Here is a 13,250-nt window from a genome sequence, read left to right on the forward strand (position 1 = left end):
TGCTGGGTGTAGTATAATGTTTGCATGAGTCTGAGGTCTTTCTCATCAGCGCCAATGGAGTGCAGTTGTTTTAGTATTTCTTCGTGGCGTACTCTATCAAAAGCTTTTTTGTAGTCGACAAAACAGAGGTATAGTGGGGTCTGAACCTGTATAGCTCTTTCACTTAAAACACGGAGGAGGTATATTGCGTTCCTTGTCCCTCTGTCAGGTTGGAATCCATATTGTTCTTCTGCGATTTCGGGGTTAATCTTATTCCTTAGCCTGTTGATAATTATACGCAACAGTATTTTGTTGATGTGACTTATTAAACTTATAGTTCTAAAATTTTCGCATCTGACTGCACCTGCTTTCTTTGGTATTGCTATGAAAATAGAGTTACAGAGATCTTCTGGAATTTTCCCAGTATTGTATATATTGTTGAATAATATGTGAAGTTCATCAATTGCTAGATCTCCTAGGCTTTTTAATACCTCTACAGATATTTCATCAGGGCCTGTTGCTTTACCATCCTTCATTCGTTCCATGGCATGTTCAATTTCACTTTTGGTGATGTTTGGTCCGCTTAATGGTTCTTTGAATTTCAGTGGTGGTTCATTTCTATTTGGATCATTGTACAGTTCGCCTATGTATTCTACCCATCGGCTTTCTATATGTTGTTCTTCAAATAGCAGTTCCCCTTGTTTGTTTTGGATACAACTTCCTGCTGCTTTGCTTTTCCTTTTCCCTGATAGTTCTTTTATTCTTTGGTGAGCTTGTTGGGGGTTGGGTTTGTATTCTCTTTCGATTTCGCAGCATTTCCAGTCTAGATAGTTCTCGTGTGCCTCGATGCATTTGGATTTAATGTTGTTGTTCAATGTTTGGTATTCTGCAGACCCTCTGTTGCATTTTCGTCTTTCTTCAAATAGGTTTAGAATTTCATTTGTCATCCATTCCTTTTTGCTGTTTGTTTGAGCTATTGGTAAATGCTTTTCTGTAGTTGCTTTGACACACTTTTGGAATATATCAAATTGTTTTTCACATTTTTCGTTATCAGGTTCACTTTGGCTTTGTATCATGAGTGCATTTTCAAATTCTTCTCTCATTTTTGTTTGTATGCCATTGTCTTTGCATAACCTGTAATCCCTCTTTATTCTACCAGCTGTTCTCTGAATAGCTTTAAACTTTATCCTTACTGTACAAACAACTGGGACATGGTCACTGTCTACATCGGCGCCTGGGTAGGTTTTGCAATTTAATATGCCATTTCTGAATCTTGATGATACTGCTATAAAGTCTATCTGGTTCCTTGCTCTGTCCCCTGGTGATTGCCATGTCCAGGTTCTTCTTGGGTGTTGTTGAAACCAGGTGTTTGAAATCATTAATTTATTTGTTCTACACCAATCTGCCCAGATGTTTCCTCGTTCATTTCTGTCTCCGAGTCCATGTGGTCCGATTATGTCACCATCTCTGCCTCTGCCAATCTTAGCATTTAGGTCCCCCATTACCGTAAGGACTTCTTGTGATTTACACATTCGTTTTGCTTTGTCTAGTGAATGGTAAAACTCTGTCATATCTGCATCTGTCGCCTCTTCTGTTGGTGCATAAACTTGAATAATATTGGTGTCAACTACAGGTCCTCTTATCGATAGATAAATAGATAGAAAGATATACATACATACCTTGTGTTAAGCAGCTTCACAGTTGTATAGGTTTCGTTGATGATGTCCTGTCGATATTTCAAAGGGGGGTATTGTAAGTATTCCTTCTCAGATGGGTATAATCGGTGCCAAGGGGGCGTGGCTATGAACTCGTCCATCATGACGAGTGCGCCACATCTGTCAATCAAAGTAAAGCATAGAATCAGTAGCGCTATAGACGGATATATATTTTTTTACATTTCTGCTGCCAAAATATTGAAAGTGTGTCAAAAATTTGGCATAACTATTTCATTAGCAGTGTGTATAATCAAATAATTTGGAATACGCTACTTACTTAAAAGAACGAGGATGGATTATCATTCTTGACCACCATCATATATTTAGACTAGAAAAATAGATGCCATCACTCTGACACCGGAAGATTAATTACACAAGTTATGTATCCAGTTCCCTGGAAGAATGGTTTACACTTTCAATGATATTGGAATCAGTTGTTTTTCGTTTGTTTGTTTTTTTGGTTTTTTTTTTGGTTTTGTTGGAGGGGGGGGGGGGGGGGGTTGACATCACATCACACTTTTGTTCCCTTTCAAAATGAAGGGAATACAAGCGACTAGTTCATGGCATATTATGTGACGGTAATACATCTAAAGTACTAAAGCCAAAAAGCAACACTTCGCATGTAAGATCGAGATAAATAAAGCAAAGAAGGAAAAAATACTTGAGCTTTTATATAGAGCAATATCCACTAAACTTGATCAAAGCACCATAACAGAGAGTCCCTGTCAAAGAGCAGCACTTAATAAGTAGAATGAGACATTACGCCTGTTAGATGACATTGGATTTTTTCCGACCTATGCATTTTACACCTAAGTAGAGTGAGAGATTATGAATAAAGGGCCTTTTCCAAGCACTCAACTAAGGACTCGAACCCAGGACCTTCCAATCCGAAAGTAGCATATGGCTACACCTCCAAATTTATTTCCTCAACCCAGCTTCTAAAGTCTTCCTCCGCCCTAAGGACAGTTTCGTAGCCACCTTCAAGTTTAGTGACTGGACAATGGAGGACGATGCGATCGCTGGTCTCTGGGGCTGCCTGACATATCTGGCAGGTATCACTGTTTCCAAGTTTCCATCTGCACATATTTGATGCAGTTCTGCCATGTCCAGTTAAGAGGCGATTTGAGAAAGTCCAGTATTTCCTGGCATTATTGAATACAGGCACTCTTTTGGTTGGATCTTTAATGATGTTTCCTCCTCTTGGTGTTTCCCTGTTCCACATTTCTCTCCAGTTTTCCTCAACACTGAAGTCTGCCATTTTTGTTAGGTGTAAAGGTCTTCTCGATTTGAGTCTTGTTGTTGAAGGTGCCTGCTTTATTATTGCTTTTATGGGAATGGTGTATGTGGCTTCGTCAATTCTTGCATGTATCCTTTGACTAGCATCTTGTCGTCTTAAACTTGGTGGTGCAATGCCGCTCAGTGTTGGGAGCCTCTGAGTTGGAGTTGACTTGAGACATCCTGTTATAATTCTCAATAATTCTCTTAATCGGATGTCAATGCGGTTTACATGTGGGCTCCTCATCCAAACAGGGGCACAGTATTCTCCGACACTATAGCACAGTGCTAAAGCAGACGTTCTCAGTACCTGTGGTGAGGCTCTCCAGGTGGTACTTGCGGTTTTCTCACCGGGCTGTTTCTTTTTGCGATTTTATTTGCGGTTCCCTCAATGTGTTTGCGATCATTTATTTGTCTGGCCAATGTAATGCCGAGGTATTTAGGATTGGGGTCTGGGAGATAACTCAATACTACCCCCATTCAAAAGTCAGTGTCACATCAGAAGACCACATAACCGCATGACGCCAGTAAGACACTCTAACAATTATTACTTTCGGCATGATAAATCGGCCAGGTACTCATTTTACAAACTATATACCGCCTAAAATAAGACTAGAACCAGGGACCTATCGGACTGAAGACGACGAGTGTCAAACAGCGAAACCACAAACCCGTATCAAATGTAAACCAATGCCTACAATAACAGCACTACAATAAAGATTTTTTAAATTAATGTCTTGAGAGTTTTGCTCTGTGGATCATGATGTTTGAAGATCACAGAGAGTATCATCCAGGAATTTTAAGTATTCCAGAAACACATTTTTGTGACAAATCTTCAAGATATTCTCTCAAATGAGGACCTGAGAACGAGAGGTGAAGTGGAGTCTATAGAGAGTCTCATTAGAAGAAGATGTCAATGGTTAAGGCATATCTGTCGCAGACCTGATGAAACACTGATAAGAAAGGCTCAAAAAAAAAATTTTTATTCTCTATTGTCTTCTGGCACTTTTCTACTCACTTCATATCTTGTTGTTACCAACATAAGTGCCTGCTCCACTCACTTTTCTGAATTAAAAATTCACCCCATACACCGGAGCATACTCAATGTCTCAATCGTTTCTTGTTATATGTTTGTGATGAGAATATTGGCTATTAAGCTTAACTGCTGGTCATAATTACTTTGCGATGGTGTGTGAACGAATCGGCGATCTCAAGAAGTGGGTGAGAGAGGGATCTAGAAATGACTTTGGGTTTGAAACGAATATTTTTGTGTTCGTGGATAGCTCACACGGTAGAGCCACGCTCTCACCTGCCAGGCGGAGTTGTCGTACCAATAAGGTCGCAGGTTCAAACCCCACCACCGCCGCGAAAAAAATTTTTATTCTCTATTGTCTTCTGGCACTTTTCTACTCACTTCATATCTTGTTGTTACCAACATAAGTGCCTGCTCCACTCACTTTTCTGAATTAAAAATTCACCCCATACACCGGAGCATACTCAATGTCTCAATCGTTTCTATGTTATATGTTTGTGATGAGAATATTGGCTATTAAGCTTAACTGCTGGTCATAATTACTTTGCGATGGTGGTGAACGAATCGGCGATCTCAAGAAGTGGGTGAGAGAGGGATCTAGAAATGACTTTGGGTTTGAAACGAATATTTTTGTGTTCGTGGATAGCTCACACGGTAGAGCCACGCTCTCACCTGCCAGGCGGAGTTGTCGTACCAATAAGGTCGCAGGTTCAAACCCCACCACCGCCGCGAAAAAAAATTTTTATTCTCTATTGTCTTCTGGCACTTTTCTACTCACTTCATATCTTGTTGTTAAGAAAGGCTCAGCGATGGACACCCCAAGGAAAGAGGAAGCGAGGCTGCCCCGAGGAGACTTAGAGATATACCATAGAGAAGGACCTAAAACAGAGAAGTCTGTCCCTCGAGATAGTCCCAAAGATAGCTGCTGACAGGACCAGGTGAAGATCCATTGCATCGCCTCAAGTGCCAGCAGTGAGTGAGTGAGCCTCAGATCAGTATTTTTTTATGAATAAATGATGCTAACAATTTAATATTTATTCTAAAATGTATAACTAGAGTTAGAATTAATTTTTTCTTTGTGGCTATGTGGCCTTGTGGTATGACACTGTCTTTTGGATCTGACGGTCCTGAGTTCAAGCATTGCTCGGTGCGTAGTTCAGTCCTTGGATGAGGATCTTTGTTGTTGTTTGGTTTTTTTTTTTTGGGGGGGGGGGGGGGGGGGGGGTTGCCGACGGGATGCGTCAAATGATGCAGCATTGACACCTCTGGGTTGGTTGTGACGGAGGCTTTATCGAAAAATAAAGTAACAATCTGTAGCTAAGATTTTAAACTTTCTTTTGATGTACTGTTTAACGAATTACTCCCAGAAATGAGGGAGTTATTACGGAAATTGCATGAAAAACTTTTCAACCCAACCGCGTAGTTTCTTAAAGTGCAAAATAATTTCCTATTTCTTTTCATTTAAACTTCTCATCAATTTCTTTGCATCTGCTTCAAATTAAAGAATATCAGATTGAAGTGAATGATTAGGAATTTTAATTTTATTAAAGAATTAATAGGGAAGAAAAGTGTGATGTCAAAAACGGATTCCTAGTTCATCGGAAGTGTAAAACAACTCTCCCCGAAAACTGGATACATGCTTTGTGTACTTCATTTTCTGGTGTCAGAATGATGGTATCATATTTCCTAGTCTAAATATAATATTCCAGTCTTCAGTAAAAACTATCCATCCTCCCTCTTCTATGTCCCGTAGTCCTAAGAATCTACCTATACATCCTGCTGCTAAATTAGTAATGCCACCTTTATGTAACTTATTCATTATTAGTACTCCCAAGGATTTAGGAACCAAAAGAGGGTTTGATGTCATGACTTTTCTTCCATAGTTAGAATGTATTTCTATTCTGACGAGAGTCCCAAAAGCCCCTGTTTTACAATCAGAAGGGATAGGGATCGATCCTGGAGAAGATCGAAAGCAAAAACAATTGTCTCTATGACGCTTAATTTACTTACTTATCCGAACCAGCGATCACATGAGCTCTAGCCCTTGGGTCTTGTGCCATGACGTAGAAGTTAGACGTCTTTTGTAGTTGTTCCAAGTGACTTAACAGTGTGTTACTCATGCTTGGATTTGGTGGGAGGAGAATGTGCATCTTAGATGTTACTGTTTCATTGGGGTGTTGACATAAGGTGCAGGAAGGGGATGTGTCTTTTGTAATTTTGGTTAAATGGCTGTTGATCGGTATAACATGTTGTGTTCTTAGTTGAAAGATGATGCTTTGCTGGGGGTCTTCTGAATATAACGCTTAAAAACTTGATACAATCCGACTATATTCTGAACTTCTCGCTTTGGAGGCCTATTTTCTGTTCAAACAGCAAGTGTCTTACCACAAGACTATTAATCTGACAGCAATAAGTATCATAATATAAGACCTGAAAGCCACACGTGTCAAACCACGAATCTGATACCAATAAAAGGACAGCCGCAAGTCCACTAATCTGACATCAATAAACGTCAAACCACTAATCCGACACCACAAAGTGTCATACCACAAGACCACAAAGTCACACATGACTACTTTTCTGATATCATGTGTCTTACCACAAGACCACTTTCATGACACCAATTGTCATACCAAAATACCACTTTTCTGATATCAAGTGTCATAACACAAGACCACTTTTTTGATACCAAGTGTTATACCAAAATACCACTTTCCTGATATCAAGTCCCATGCTACAATACCACTTTCCTGATATCAAGTCCCAGGCTAAAGACCACTTCCCTGATATCAAGTGTTATACCACAAGACCACTTCTCTGATATCAAGTCCCAGGCTATAAGACCACTTTTCTGATATAAAGTGTCATAAGACAAGACCACTTTTTTATACCAAGTGTTATACCAAAATACCACTTTTCTGATATCAAGTCCCATGCTACAAGACCACTTTTTTGATATCAAGTGTCATATCACAAGACCAATATTTCTGACATCAAGTGTCATATAACAAGACCACAAAACCTCACACATATAGTCATACCACAATACCAGTTTTCTTACATCAAGTGTCATATCACAGAATCATCATCATCTAGTCAGCTGATCCTGCGTAGGACGTTGCTTCCCAAACTTTCTTGCGAAACAGAATACGGTTTTCCGCCAGTCTACTTGCTTGAGTTGTTGTCATTCCCAGCCATTCACATATATCTTGTTCCCAGCTTCTTGTTGGTCTACCTCTTCCTCTCTTGCCGTCTACCCTTGTCTGCAGAATGTGCTTTTCTAATGATTCGTGGCGAGTCGTGTGGCCAAAATAGTTCAGTTTCAATTTCTTTACAGTTTGAAGAAGAATTGGTGATTTTATTCCGATCCTTCTCAGGACTTCTTTTTTTGTGTGTTTTTCAGTCCATGATATTCTGAGTATTTTTCTGTAGCATGCCATTTCAAAAGCTGTGATCTTTGTGCTCTCTGCTTTGCTGATAGTCCACGCTTCGCATCCATATGTTGCAGTTGGGAAAACAACACTTTTTAGGATTTTGATTTTTGTTTGAATGCACTGCCCTTTCCAGATATTATTCATCTTTTCTAGCTTTGATCTTGCCATTGCTAGTCTCCTCCTGATCTCTGGGGCCGATTTCCTGTTGTACTCAATCCTGGCTCCAAGATATTCAAAATTCTTTACTCTTTCAATTTCTTCTCCATTGATTTTTATGATGGCATCGGTTTTGCACTTGTCAGTATTCATGATTTTGGTCTTCTTTATATTCAGCTTAAGGCCTTTGGTCTCGCTGTGTTCCTTTACAGATGTTATTAGATTCTCTAGTCCCCCCGGTGTTGTGGACAATAGTGCAGTGTCGTCTGCGTACCTCAGATCTTTTATGGGTAGACCTTGCATTTTAGGTTCGTTGTAATTACTTCTCCTGACATCGTTTTCCACATCTCGCATTATACCTTCCGTGTAAATGCTGAACAAATGGGGTGATAGAATACATCCCTGTCTTACTCCTTTTGTAACTTTGAACCATTCTGTTGTTCCGCTTTCTAGTTGTACCGCTGATTGTTGGTTCTCATAGAGGGATTTTATCAGGTATCTAATTCTAGGATCAAAGTTCATCTCCAGGAGAGTTTCCCATAGTTTCTCATGATTAACACAATCAAAAGCTTTGGAATAGTCTATAAAACAAGTGTGGAGGCCAGAATTTACTTCTCGATTCTTCTGAATAATTTGACGCAAATTGAATATGTGGTCTCTTGTCCCTCTGTTTTTTTCTAAAACCTGCCTGGGTGTTACTGACTTCTTTTTCCAGTTTACGTTCAAACCTTTTCATAATAATTTTTACAAGGATTTTGCTTGCATGACTGATGAGTGATATTGTTCGGTATCACAGAATAGCAAACCATATATTTACAAGTCCACAAACCACACTACAACTTACCCCAGGGCCATTTTCATCCTTTGGAAATCTTCGTCGGCAGAAAATACGTTTCCAAGTTGTTGTGTTCGCCATAGGCTACGAGTTTCACCGGTTATGTTTGCACATTCAGGTTTGCTTTTCATTGCCTTTGGGAATACGAGAAAAGTAAGGGATTTGGGTTGAAATTTAAAAAATAATGAATATAACAGCTTGAAAACATAACACAATTTAAAATACGGAATGTTTCGGGCTCAAAACTCTTCTTCAGTCGACAACAACAAATCATCATCATCATCATCATCATCATCATCGTCATAATCATCATCATCATCATCGTAATTTCTGTCTTTCGAATCGTTTTACTCAGGAATACATGAGGTTAGAAGGCACAAGAGCAAATTATCTCTCATCAGAACTGTCCGTTATGTGTGACCCATCGTCAGGACGAACAAAGGAGAGAAAAAATAATACAAAATACAAAAACCCTCAATACGAAAAGAAACAAATTAAAAAAAAAACAACAAATCAAACAAACAAAATAAAAAACAAAACCAAAATAAAACAAAACAAAACAATGATAAAATAATACATCAACTAACAGCATCAAAAAGAAATAAAAGACACACACACACACAAAAACAAACAAACAAACAAACAAAAACCGACTCACTTTTATTTTCTTCTCCTTCATCTCAGGGTCTAGTCTCATTTTAAAGGCATAATCTTTTCCATTTCGACCAATTGCTGCTGAAGAAGGCTTAGAAACTTCATTGATCTTCTTTTCTTTCTTGAATATGATCTGGTTCTGGGGGACTCCATGATGACCCGGTTTGAGGGTGGTGGATGTGATCGGGACAGGGGATATGCCTTGCAATTTACTGAAATGATAAAGTGAATTTTGTCGAAATCAAGCCAAGACGATGAAAAAGAAATAAAATAAATGATGTATAGAAAATTATAATGATTTTAATAAAAGGATAAATATGGATGTTTTAAAAACTTGAGCTTTTGTATAGCGTAATATCCACTAAATATGCTCAAAGCGCTTTACAAAGGATCTCTAGCCAACGGCAGCATTTAACATGTAGGACGTGACATGACGTCTGTTAGGCGATATTATTATTTTTTTGAAGACATAGACATCGGTGTTAAGGTTAACGGTCAGATACTTATTTTACAGCTGAGTATGGTGAGAAAATGTGAGTAAAAGCTCTTTTTCAAAGGATCAACTATGCGTCACTAAGAACTGGAATCAAACCCAAGACCTTCCGATCCGAAGACAAGTGTCATACCACTTGACCACTTAACAGTTGTCATGAGTTCATCATACTCCATAAGCCATGCTTACCCTTCAAATGAACGGAATATAACATTTCAACTAACCGTGCTTATCCTATCGAATGAACGGAATATTACAGTTCTATGCTTATCCTATCGAATGAACGGAATATAACATTTCAAATAACAATGATTATCCTATCAAATGAGCGGAATATACTATTTCAAATAATCATGTTTATCTATCGAATGAACGGAATATAACATTTCAAATAAGCATGATTATCCTATCAAATGAGCGGAATATAACATTTCAACTATCCGTGCTTATCCTACAGAATGAACGGAATATAACATTTCAACTAACCATGCTTATCCTATCGAATGAACGGAATATTACAGTTCAACTTACTATGCTTATCCTATCGAATGAACTGAATATAACATTTCAAATAACTATGCTTATCCTATCGAATGAACGGAATATAACATTTCAAATAACCATGCTTATCCTATCGAATGAACTGAATATAATTTTCAAATAACCATGATTATCCAATTGAATCAATTGAATGTATTATTTCAAATAACTATGCCTATCCTATCGAATTAATGGAACATAGCATTATAAGTAATCTTGCTCGTCTGTGCAAATTAATTAAATATTTAAAGAACGATTTACGCCTTATCTGTCTGTGTGGTTAAATACTTTCTCCTTAACATTTCAAGAAGGAATATCTATAGATAATCCATCAGACGAAAGTCTAATATTTTCACTGCCGTACTCTGGAAAAACCCCATTTTAAAACTTGGTCAGAAAAATCGTCCTTTTAATTTCGATCGATTTAAATGACCCTCATCTTGGCGAAAACTCTCAAACCGGGGACTTCGCAATTGCCAAGATGAATGTCATTTAAATCGACCGATACTCAAGGACGAGTACGGTAGAACAAATCACCCCTTGTTCAAACGAGCATATTGAGATGGGTTGTGTGGGGGGGGGGGGGGGGGGGGGTATTTATCTTCCTCAAGGTACAAATAATAATACCTGAAGTGGGGCCTCAAACCGAGACTTTTTGGGTCAAAGTACAATGTCTTATCCACTCGCCAACCTCCACCACTAATTAGATATATCATTAAAAATAAGCATGGTCATCTTATGGAAATAACAAAATATAAGTATTCGTTGTCATATGAATTGAATATAACATTTTAGATAACTGGGCACCAGGTCACTTCTTTTGTCTTCTATCCCCTTTTATTTGTTTCCGGGTTACTTTCTGTCTTTGTCTTGGAATGGGATTACAAAGACTTGGTTTTGTCCTGACCCTGGCCAAAATCCTCAGCTGATAGGGAAACATTCAAACGTCTCTTTTTGGATATTTGAAGGTTTTATATTCATTTTTGTTTATAAGTTTTTATAGTTCAGCATAGCTTCTAGCAGCTTAGCATAGTATTACTGACAATAATAACAATAATAATAATAATAATAATAATAATAATAATAATAATAATAATAATAATAATAATAATAATAATAATAATAATATATTCATTGTTGTTTATAAGTTTTTACAGTCCAGCATAGCTTCTAGCAGCTTAGCATATTATTACTGACAAGCAATGGTTTTGGGAGATAGATTTGTGTCCTGTAAATCCATGCTCTATTGTGTATTGTAATATTTGTTTTTGTTGTTTGCAAGCATTTGAGTGCACTCCTCTTGAAGGGATCTTGTGTTTATGTCTGGTTGAGCTATTAACACTCTCCTCTTCACCTATTGGAAAATCGTCACACTTTTGTTACGATGCAGCCGCCACTTCTTTCATCCAGATTTCTTTTCTTTTTTTTTTTTTTTGTTTTGCTATAGCTATACAAACTTGACATTCTGTAATAGAGCTCATACTGTCGACAAATATTATGTATTAAACGTGCATGTTGCTTTTCTGTTTCAGTAAGAAATGTCTGTTTTTGTGTTGGGGGGGGGGGGGGTGAAGTTTTGGTGGAAATTCTGAAAATGGCTGGTAAGGAGAGGGTTAAGCAATTTCAAACAATACACATTTTATAGTTTGCTCCTGTAATCTTCCTCTGTTATTTTATTGGTCCAGTACACTTTGTCTTGGGATTTCTCGGGTGTTCTTATTGTAAATCTAGATTTTATTTTTACTATCCCATCTTCTTCCTTCTTTACTGGCGCTGAAATGTTCTATAAGTGTTGCTACCGCCGTAAAAGCCTTAAAAACCAAACAAACATATCTTATTATCGATGGTAGGGAATCACACCTTTGAAGTCTACATACAAACATTGGGCACCATGATTTATTTAATTTTGGGCGGATCAGACCTCTGATGACATCAGTTTTGATCCATCAATCGTGAAAATCGAGACTTCAGAGGTTTGATCATCGTTATACAGTTATACCAATTTGTCCTCTAACCTCCTCGTACATTCTTTGGCAAGTATCCACGTTTCACAACCGTATAAAAAGGTACTTATAACATATGTTTCTACTACATTTTAAGTACTCCCATGTAAAATTTACCGGCGGAAAAAAATTCCCTTTATTCATCCCATAGGGATATACTAGGGTCTATTCCAATGGAAAACTGGAATAACACAGACCGCAGTCGCTGTGCAGCGCCGCAAATTGACCTAGGGCGAGATGGCTTGCTCAAGGTCACACATCGCAGCGGCGAGTGATCGAACTCGGTACCTTTCGGGTACTCAGGGTTAAAAGGCCGTTAACGGCGTTGTAGTTATTACCAAAACAGACAGCAAAAAATAAAGCCACACAAAAAAAAAAAAAAAAAGAAAAATCCAGAAATAACAACAGCCAAACAAACAAACACAAACGATAAAAAAAGAAAAAAGAAAAGATAAAAATCCTGAAAAACAACAGGCAAACAAACAAACAGGAATAAACGGGAAAAAAAAGAGAAAAAAAAAAAGAAAAAGCAACAAAAACAAACAAGAAAAGATTGGTAAAAAGATAACACTTACCGTTGATTTGTATTAGTGGTCAGTAAGTTGTGGATTTGGTATATGGCAATCACCAGAGATAGGATCAGCGTGAAAAAAAATACTTGCTGCTTTTTAATTTGAGGCAGAGGATACATCCTGAATTGCGAAGTCTGTAAAAGTATAAAGTTATGAAAAAAAAATGTTTATGGTTCTGGTTATGATGATGACGATGATGACTACCACCACTACTACTACTATTCTACTACTCCTACTACTACTACTACTACTACTACTACTACTATTCTACTACTACTACTACTACTACTAATAATAATAATAATAATAATAATAATAATAATAATAATAACAATAATAATAATAATAATAATAATAATAATAATAATAATAATAATAATAATAATAATAATAATAATAATAATACCACTACTACTATTATATTACCACCACTACTACTACCACTACTACTACTACCACTACTACTCCAACCACTGCTATGAACTTTAAACGGCACTGTTGTGGGTCTGTTGTCTGTATCTTCATATCTCCCACATAATGTGTAAAAAGAACCTTTACCAT

At 37.6% G+C, this 13,250-nt stretch overlaps 1 protein-coding gene across 6 annotated transcripts in view; it reads right to left on the reverse strand.

Annotated features, from left to right (window-relative positions):
- The window catches only part of LOC144960687 (NXPE family member 1-like), a 74,227-nt gene that overhangs the window by 37,926 nt on the left and 23,051 nt on the right, over positions 1-13,250 (reverse strand). For all 6 annotated transcript variants that reach the window (XR_013642920.1, XR_013642919.1, XR_013642923.1 and 3 more), the window contains exons 2-5: positions 12,693-12,823; positions 9,086-9,293; positions 8,437-8,561; positions 1,659-1,814 (exon numbers count right to left, since the gene is read on the reverse strand). The gene's annotated coding sequence lies outside the window, so the exon portion shown is untranslated. The remainder of the gene's footprint in view (positions 1-1,658; positions 1,815-8,436; positions 8,562-9,085; positions 9,294-12,692; positions 12,824-13,250) is intronic.

The sequence above is a fragment of the Berghia stephanieae genome, chromosome 15 (genome assembly GCF_034508935.2).
Source record: "Berghia stephanieae isolate SIO BIC M18660-M18661 chromosome 15, UCSD_Bste_1.3, whole genome shotgun sequence".
NCBI classification, from domain to species: Eukaryota; Metazoa; Mollusca; class Gastropoda; order Nudibranchia; family Aeolidiidae; genus Berghia; species Berghia stephanieae.